Here is a 7,446-nt window from a genome sequence, read left to right on the forward strand (position 1 = left end):
TTCTAAACCGAATATGTGATAATTGTGCATTTTCACATACCATGTTTTAGGGTTAGCCGAGCCTGCCTAGATTGCATTTTCGCATGTGATGCATTAGCCATTTTTAACATGAACTAGGACACGCATGTTTGCTAACTAGTTTACTATTTTGGCACGGAGTACGATGTAAGTATTTTTGCTTTAGCATCCAGCATGCGTGTGAGTGTTGCCACAACAGTATGCTTGCCATGCGGCTAAGTGCTTACATGAGATAAACTGCTTCAATGCCTGTGGGTGGAGGTCAAATTGCTTAAATTGGGATAATGCGTTAAAACTGCGATTTTTAAGCCCACTGGATAGTGGCAAAACCATCTTTTCCAAAAGCCCACTTGAGGGTGGCAAAATCTGTATTTTAGCCTACTTGCGAGTAGCAAACCATTTTCAAAACAAACATGAAATGTTTTGTTCCAATTTGGGCGATTTGGTCTATACTTGTTTGCTGCGCGCATAACATAGTAATTCTAGGCTAATGAATGGATTAAGAACACATAGCGTTTTCAAAATCGGATATCACGGTTAGTAGAGGCCGGTCTTCGGACCGGGCGAAAGGGGGTGCTCATAGCTGACCTTCCCCGATCGTACCCAAGCTCCCGAGCCGAGACAACTCCGGTGATGACGGACATGTGGCCTTCAGCACCGAGTCAGGGTTTCCTAAATTTCCCCATTTTAAAATATTTAGGTGGCGTCTCTGTATCTGGCAAAGCAGTCCATGTTTGGCACTACTTTTTCAAAAATCTGTTTCTCAAAACGATTTGCCAGATTTGGACTCTTTGGTTCAGATTAAGAACCGTGACACAAATCGAGAGTCCGAACTGTAGCGAGGTCCCCCCCGCGGGCTTGTTACAGTTTTCTCTCTCTATGTCAAAAATAGAGCTCAATATTAGTCAACAAGTTATTCGGCCTTTTCTCAGTGATAAAGTTCAACAAATTATATTCAAGCCAAGCCCCTCAATAAGGTTTCAAGTGCCACTGCATACTTCAATATGGCCAAAATCACAGTGCTTGAGCTAAAAAACAAAAATGTCATTGGGATTTCAGATTTTTTTTTTCTTTTTGAAATAAGACTTTTCACAAAAATTGCCACAAATATATATATATATATATACAAGAGGAAAAGGGAGCCTAATTTCGTACTCACAAATTTGGGCAGTTAGAGGGGTGAAGTCTGAAGCTGATGTTAGAAATTTAAGCTGAAATCAGAGAGGCTTTACAGACTGTAATCAACAAGACTGAGCTAGGCTGGGCAAGACCACACGCGTTGCATTGAGCAGGCGAACGTGCGTGGTCAGCATTGGACAAGTTGAGGCCGGAGGCAACAATGGTGTCAGAAAGAAGTTGGCAACCACCCACGTCGCGTTGAGTGGGCAACGGGTGTGGTCGATGCTGGAATAGTCAAAGCTGGTGACGAACTTACAGCAGAGCAAAGCCAATCATGTTCAACGGTGGATAGCCGAGGCGGGTGACATAGATTGCAGCAGAGGAAACCCAATAATGGTAAAACACTGATGGCGAGGTGGGGGAATCAGCGTCACAGTGTCGTTGCAGTGACGTCAAGGGGCAAATGTAAGAGGAGCTAATTTGAGTTCGCTAAATTAATTAGGCCCAATAGCCCGAGATTGGTGGGCCCAAATTTATCGCAAGCCCAAGATTGGTGGGCTCGAATTAATCACCATCAAATGGGCCGAATCGCTCTAAGCCTCGAAAGGGTTCAGATCCATGAACTTAGAGACTTACTTGGGCTCGGACTCGAAAGGGTTCAGATCCACGAACCTAGAGATCCGAGGCACTTGGCTTCGAACAGATTCAAACGCAATCTAGAAGCCGCTCCATTAATGAGTCCTAGAACACTTGTAGGCTAGGAGCTTTCCAGGATCTACGCACCAGAACCATGGGTGTAATGGAATTCAAATAAAGGACCCGATCCCGAGGACGGTGAGTGGAGATAAATTCACTCTTCAGTTAAACTAGCCTATACCCGGGTCGAGGTGGCACGACCTTGGGGGGTTCATGAGACTCGGCATTATTTAGTGGCAGGGGGTCCTCTAGGACTACCTCGGCCCTTTGGGATGATTGGGGATCATTGGTTAGGTGTGGCTAAGAAGAAGGGTTCGCCGAGAGGTTGATCTCCTCTTCGGAGTTTTCCTCATCCTCGGAGAGGTCACCTCCTCGGACAAGGTGGTTAGAGAGAATATTCCCTATGTGCCTTGCACAAGGGCTCCATCCTACATCATGAGGTGCCTATGAATAGCACCCATCCATAGCTTTACAAGGGATGGATTTTGGAGAGAAAACTCTTGGGAAAGAACTAATTTCCCTTCTCCATTATCAACCTTGAGAGTGAAAGTAGGAGATCCATAGGAGAGCCTTGCCATTATTCTCTTTCTAGCTATTTTGCCTTCTTCTTCACCCAATCTCTTATCTCTATCATCACCTTTACTCTTGTGTTCCTAAGTTGAGACTATTGAAGAATCTAAGTCTCTCATCATCTTCTAGAGAATTCGAAGTTGTTCTTCAAGGATCTTCGAAGTGATGGTTCAGATTATCAAAACGGTACAACCGTGTAGCGAGATTGTAAAGTCAAGACATAAGTTGGTGCCAAGATCAGTGCACCGTTTTGAGCATCATTGTTGAAATGGCTAGCTTAGTGGGTGGCAGGAGCGGTGAGCCTTTGAAAGGCGAAATCTTTGAGCTTGATCGAGATAGCTGACTCGAGTGAAGGCAGTGGCTGTGGTACTGGGCAGCATGAGTTAAATTCTAGCCCAAAGAGATAAGTTGGGAGCAAGAGGGCTACCCATTGCCAGAGGGCATGAGTTTGAGTTAAGCTAGAGGGCTTCATTTTGCTAGAGAGCATGAGAAAATTTGAGTTTGCAAAGAATGCATTAGCCAGAGGCCTACAATTTTCCAGAGGGCTTTAGCTAAAGTGTTTTAAAGTCTGAGTTTGCTAAAAAGCAACAGCCAAGAAGGCTTCCGGGATTGAGTTTGCCTGAGGGCATCAACCAGAAGGCTTCAGGGGCATGATCTTGTTAATGAACAGCAGCCAGGGGGCTTTCATTTCGCCAGAGGGAATAGTACAGAGATACTTCAGTGTATTGAAGATATCAGCCAGAGGGCTTCGTGCTTGCCATAGAGGGCATTGTTTAATCATTCTGAGGAGCAACTGTTGATTTGTATGGAGTCGACGAGGACATCGACAACTCGAGTGGAGGAGGAAGTCGCGATGCGACGACCCACTGCGTGTTAGCTCAGAGGAGCATTGAGAGCATGAGTGATCATTAGAGGAACATCGTTCGAAGGAGTCAGCTCAGAGGAGCTTGAGTTTGCCCGGAGGAGCATTGGCAGAGAGGCCATTTGAGAAGAGGGCTTGCTATTTCAAGAGTATTGGCAAAGGGCAGAGTTTAGAGTCGCTCAGAGGAGCTTTGGCAGAGGCCATTTTCAGAGAGGGCATTTCAAAAAAGTTGCCAACAGAGGGTGCAACAAGTGGAGTGCATTTAGCTAGATTTGCGTAGAGAACAATGAGGGGAGCTTGGCTAAACGAGTTAGACGTTGAAGGTAGGCCATCAACACAGAGGTGTTGGACTCATCAGAGGAGCCGGTACACGCACTGCAGCATCAGCTTTGTGCTACATCAACGAGGACGTTGATGGTTGAAGTGGAGGAGAGTGCTACGGCTTGCCTTGCAAGGCTAACTCTGTGACGTTGCATTCGCGGTGGTGTGGCCATTTGAGTGCTCAAGAGTGGCTGTTGGAAGTGCCCCAAAGTGGCCTAACTTTGGCCCCAAGTAGCCCAAGGCATGTAGGCCACCAATAGCCAACAAACAGTAAAGCCGCAGCCCATGCCAATAGCCAACCAGCGTTGCCAGCAGCAGCAAAATACAGCAGCAACAATAGCAGCCAGCAGTGGTAGCCAACAGTGCAGAATTTTGGCGCATTGTTTCAGCATTCAAACGAAGGAGTTTCGGGTTAAAATTTTTACTGGAGATAGGTCTTAGGGGAAGTGTTTTCTCGACCAAGTTTCATGATTTTTCTCAATTTGTGGAATTTATGAAAAATCATTATGACTCCTCGGACATATATGATGTTTCCTCCTGCCAGAGGGCAAATTGCTTAACATGCATATATAAGGGGGCAAGGTGTGCTACCTACCTACCTCCCCGCCCAAACTAGGCTTCAAGTGAGCAACCTTGGGGCAACTTAAGGGCGGGCTTTAGGCATCTAGAGGGATGTCTAGAGTCTCCACAGGGGTTTGGGAGCCCCATGGATGGTGCAATAATGTAAGCACTGAGCGTATCCTCCCGAGGGGGAGGTCCACTACGTTGTTTCCATTATGCCACGCAATATGGCATCTTTGGGACTCATTTTAGACCAAATGAGCTATTGAGGCAACACTAAAGGCCTCGTGTGCCAACTCAAGTGCTTGGTTTGGGTTCAACCTTACACGAGGGGATCCCGTGTCTTAAGCTAAGCGGTTGGACGACAACACCGCATATGTGGGCTATCGAATGAAGGCATCAAGCTACGTATTGACTAAGTCCATTGAGGGACTACATTATGCTACAAGCAAGCTACGGATTGAGATGTTACCTTACTCATGCTACACGTTGGTGCAACGCTAAGGTGCGCAATGGCCTTAGGCAGAATCTAGCACACGTGTTGGTATGAGGACTACGCCGTGGGCAAGAGATTGACCCTCGGTGGCTTATGGGCTTCGCATGACCAAGTGGCCATCCAATATGCATCTATTGAGGCATGCTAGACCCTACGACATTTCGAGATACTATTGAAGACCCAACGTGCAATGTTGGCTTGTCGGCTAAGTCAAGGGCCTTCGCTAATACATTGTTGTGTGGCTAGGCACCTTTGTGACATAAACCTAAGTTGGACGAGCTGAACAGTGTTAGGCAAGACCACACACGACCCGTTGAACGGGCGACATGTGTGGTTGGCACTGGACCGTTGAGGCCGGAGGAAGAGTTTCAGCAAAGAGAGGCCGATGGTAGGCTGGTTTGGTCTCGGCACAAGGCATCAAGCATGAAGGACAGACCAACCAATAGAGATCTGGATGATATTTTCAAGCAGCTTGCTTAATTGGCTTTGAGTTTGGGAACACATCAAGATAATGGGAGACTAGGTCAGGATCTAGTCCGGCCATTTCTTTATATGACCATGCAAACACATCTGAGTACCGGCTTATCAATTTTAACAACTGTTCCCGCTTCTGTGGGCTAAGGCTCGAACTTATGAATATCGGCCTTTATGCATCTTGTCCATCACTCAGATCTATTTCAAAAAGTTGTTCGGGCTGAGGCTTCGGCCCACATAAGCATGGTGTCTTCCTCTTCCATAGTACTTTTCTCCTCCTTCTGGATCAAAGGGATCTTCGACATGAGTCATAAAGGTTCTGCCCTCTGGATCGAGAGCACTTCCATAGTAAACTTGCTCACCCTCGGGCTCGAGGATGTCGTCCAGATAACAATCATCGTCATCGAGATTGGCGATAGCCTCGATCATCGGGCCTTCATAAGCTATCATAGCAACATTCTTGCCCTTGTCTTGGTGCTGAGGATATGGTTGTTCTCGGATGTCTTGAGTCCCTTGCTTCTTGAACCTCAATTCGTCACCAACGAGCAGTGAGCAAACGAAATGGCCCTGTGGTATTATAGATATAAAGCTTCTTCAAAGAATATGAAGTTTGGGTTAGTCTTGGTTGTGAGAGAGAGTCAGCCGAAATGAGTTTCAAAAATAAAATAAGAAAGGAGAAGAAGCTTGGTCCCTCTGTTTAGTGAGAGAAAGTGTACTGCCAAAATGGGTCTCGCCAAAAAGGCACGGATTAGGGGTTTTTTTTTTTTATCCTTATCCTCAAAAGAAACAAATAATATAAAAGAAAATGATGACTCTGATGGTCTTTCAAGTGTGTTAGGGATGTATATATATATATTTATAATATGCTCTCCGAATATTCTGGGGAATATGTGGATTTGAAATTGTATAAGTTTATTGAAGATCCTTGAAGGAAAATTCGAATTCTGTAGAAGATGATGAGAGGCTTAGATTCTTCAATAGTCTTAACTAAGAACACAAAAGTAAAGAAATGATGGAGATAAGAGATTGGGTGAAGATGAAGGCAAAGTAGCTAGAGAGAGAATAATGGCAAGGCTCTTCCATTGATCTCCCACCTTCACTCTCAAGGTTGATAGTGGAGAAGGGAAATTAGTTCTTTCCCAAGAGTTTTCTCTCCAAAATCCATCCCTTGTAAAGCTATGGGTGGGTGCTATTTATAGGCACCTCATGATGTAGGATGAAGCCCATGTGCAAGGCACATGGGAAACATTTTCTCTAATCACTTTGTCTGAGGAGGTGACCTCTCCGAGGATGAGAAAAAATCTCGAAGAGGAGATCAACCTCTCAGTGAACCCTTCTTCTTAGCCACACCTAACCAATGATCCCCAATCATCCCAAAAGGTCAGGGGTAGTCCCAGAGGACGTCCTGCCGTAGAAGGGTTAGGGGTAGTTCAAGAGAATGCCCTGCCGCAAATATTGCCGAGTCTCGGGGACCCCCTAGATCATGCCACCTCAACCCGGGTATAGGCTAGTTTAACCGAAGAGTGAATTTATCTCCACTCACCGTCCTCGGGATTGGGTCCTTTGTTAGGACTCCATTATGCCCATGGTTCTGGTACGTAGATCCCGAAAAGCTCCGAGTTCGCAAGTGTTCTGGGACTCATTAACAGAGCGGCTTCTAGATTGCGTCTGAATCTGTTCGAAGCCAAGTGCTTCAGATCTCTAGGTTCGTGGATCCGAACCCTTTCGAGTCCGAGTCCGAGCCCGAGTAAGTCTCTAAGTTCGTGGATTTGAACCCTTTCGAGGCTTAGAGCAATTCAACCCGTTTGATGGCGATAAATCTGGGCCCACCAATCTTGGTCTTGCGATAATTTCGGGCCCACCAACCATGGACTACTAGGCCTAATTAATTTAGTGGTCTCAAATTAGCTCCTCTTACATTTGCCCCTTGTGTGTATGAGAAATTGTAGTTTTCTCGGACATGCATAGTTTCACCTTGTCAGTCGTGCATCACATTACGTCTTCGAAAATATTGTCTTCATGTGGCGTTTGGATAAAATTGATGACTCACCATAAATTATGAGTAAAGTTGATAACTAATAAAAAAAAAAAAAAATTTCCATCTTTTTTTTTCTTGTGCAATGTTTGGCCAATATATTTTTGTGCTTTTTTTTTTTTTTTTTTAAACATGTGAAGAATATATATATATATTCACTCCAAGAAAAATAAACAACCCATCATCATCATTTTTATTTTTGAATGTATAAGGCCTACTTTTTTTATAGTCAAACTTGACTTTACCTTTTCTTCAATAAACTTATACAATTTCAAATCCACATATTTCTCAGGA

This window comes from Camellia sinensis, chromosome 3 (assembly GCF_055761805.1).
Source record: "Camellia sinensis isolate YWXY chromosome 3, ASM5576180v1, whole genome shotgun sequence".
In the NCBI taxonomy this organism is placed as follows: domain Eukaryota; kingdom Viridiplantae; phylum Streptophyta; class Magnoliopsida; order Ericales; family Theaceae; genus Camellia; species Camellia sinensis.